At 50.7% G+C, this 2,515-nt stretch overlaps 1 pseudogene; it reads left to right on the forward strand.

Annotated features, from left to right (window-relative positions):
• Positions 1-1,025: 1,025 nt before the first annotated feature.
• Positions 1,026-1,959, forward strand: LOC146202862 (forkhead box protein O-like; annotated as a pseudogene).
• The last annotated feature ends 556 nt before the right edge of the window (positions 1,960-2,515 follow it).

The following is a 2,515-nucleotide window of genomic DNA, read 5'->3' on the forward strand; positions in this document are numbered from 1 at the left end:
GTGGTTAACTTTGTCTTCGTCTCTTGTCTGCCAGAGTGTTAGCCAGCAAATTGAGGGCTGAGGGAGGGGGGCCTCTATAGTGGTTCGATTACAGTTAGATAGAGAAATAAGGAGGGAGAAAGAAAGCGGCTGGTGGCCTGCCTCGCATATCATTTTATATAAATTTAAGGGGAGAAATCATTTTTCTCCTTATCGGGTTTTAGAAAATATGTTAATGGCTTCTTATAAAACTTACTGAGAAACTCTCGGAACGACAGAGAAGGAATGTTCTGAAAACCACTGAAAATAAAAAAAAAATGATAGCTTGTTTCTTATTCATGCAGTCCTTATACATTTTTCTATTGAGCGCGGAAGGGTCTCAGACCCTTTTTAAATGCCGGCCTCAGACCCCTCGAGACTCCATGACGTTAAGTCCTGATTGCGAACAATTCAGCAGTAAATATTGGCGTGTAATCTGGGATCTGGACAGGAGCACTGGAATTGAGTGCCTGGTTATATTTCGTGCGTCTTACTGAAGATGTTTCTGTTGATAGCAAACTCGATCGATGGTGTGTTCTTCCAATGGTCGGCCTGGTGGCAACATCCCATACGGAGCGCGTCCATTCAGGTCCAAAATCTGATGACGAATCCCGTCCACGTGATTGACACTTAAGTCCGTCAGCCCGACATTCCGGAGTGATTTCCTTGCGGCAGAGCATCCGCCTCGCATTCTGGAGGTGCCGGGTTCGATCCCTGATGCCCTCGGATGCCCCCCAGTTTTCCATTGGGTAGAAGATTTTCCTCTGCCTGGTGTTCGGGCTTTGTGGGCTGAAATACATGGGAAAAGGGATCGTGCCCGTTTTTTGTTTTTTAACGTTGTTTATTGGCTCAGGCATAAAAAAAATATCTAAAAAAATAATAAGATATCAAACGAAATAAAAAAAGAAGTGCGCGTTTAGTCGGCTGTATTCGGGTAGCCGTTGTTCTCTATCTATAACGGCGCGGATCATCTCGGATCACGGCAGGCCTGATCGCTGCCACGCCCCATGGACCGGCTGGCTGATGCCGGGTCAGGCTTCGAGCCGCAGACGCGTGCCTGCTCCAACACTTGGTCGCTACCGCGGCCCAGCAGTTACGGCGATAAGAAGGTGGATCCACAGGATAGCCTGGAAAGGAATTCATCGCGTCGCAACGCCTGAAGCAACATGTCCTACGCAGACCTGATTAAGCATGCCATCCACAGCGCACCCGAGAAACGACTCACACTGTCACATATCTACCAATAGATGGTGCAGAACATGCCCTATTTCAAGGACAAGGACACCAGCTCCGACAGCTCGAAAAACTCGATCCGGCACAACCTGTCCCTGCACAGCCGATTCATACGAGTCCAGAAAGAAGGCGCCGGTAAGAAGTGCTCATGATGGTGGATGCTGAATTCGGACACCAAGCCCAGCAACGCGGTACGGCCTGGGTTACGACGATAGAAACACCTCGCTACGAGAAGAAATGGGGCCGGCTCAAGAAGGTGAAAGCCCTGCGCCCGCCCCCGATTCCTTCCTTGTCAGAAGGGGCGTTGGACTAGTTCCCTGGGTCACCTCCGGCTAGTCAGCTCAAGCTGCAGCACTGCAGTCAATTGCAACAGCTCTCCGTATCGCCATCTGGCTGGTCGCCCCTGATGCCGCTAGTGGACCGGTACGATACCTACCCGCTGGCCGACACGCTCACCCAGTGAATGATCTTGGGCGACCAGCATGAGACTGAGCCACTGCCGCCGCTACGACTCTCCGCGTCGCAGGTGATGGGGCGTCTGCTAGCGTTTAACGACCACCTTCCTCACGACTTGGACCTCGACCTGGACCCACTCCCCAGTTAGTTGTATATTTTTTTATTTTATTTTATTGTCCATACCTCAAATGCCCCAGGAAATGGGGTATTACATGAGGGATGGACTGCTATTTCATTTGAAAATAGATTCGATGGCTGCCTTGTATTGAGATGATTGTAGTGGTGCACGAAGTCGACTGGCAGATTGTTCCAGTCTCGAGCAGTTTTGACGAAAAACGAGCGAAGATGAACTGTAGTCTGCGCTGGAGGAGGGTAGACAACTTTGGGATGGCTAGTGAGGTTTGAGAAGCGATGAGCTGCGCCGCACTCCGGCCGACGACGTGCGAAGGATCGTGCAGACGAAAGACTTTTTTTCTTTTCTTTATATGCCGGCCCGATCTGTTCCTGCCCACTGGAGCTGTTTCTCATACTGCTAATAGATGGTGCTGAAGTCGCAGCAAGCAGAAGACCTAACTCTGGCAGAACGGTTCCTAATGGCACTCCAAAAGAAGCGCTGCTCACAGTTCCCGACGGCTCACTGAACGAGCGGCTCTCCAAATGAAACGCCGCTCACGGTTCCAGACCGCTCACTAAGCGACGGCTTTCCAAAAGATAGGCCGCTCAGTGAGTCGCTGCTCATTTTCACTCTTTTGAAAGAGCGGCTCAAAAGACAGTCGATGACGAGGAGATGTTTGCGACAAAGGGCGGG

Source organism: Amblyomma maculatum, chromosome 1, assembly GCF_055883805.1.
Source record: "Amblyomma maculatum isolate TAMU_Amacu chromosome 1, ASM5588380v1, whole genome shotgun sequence".
NCBI lineage: Eukaryota > Metazoa > Arthropoda > Arachnida > Ixodida > Ixodidae > Amblyomma > Amblyomma maculatum.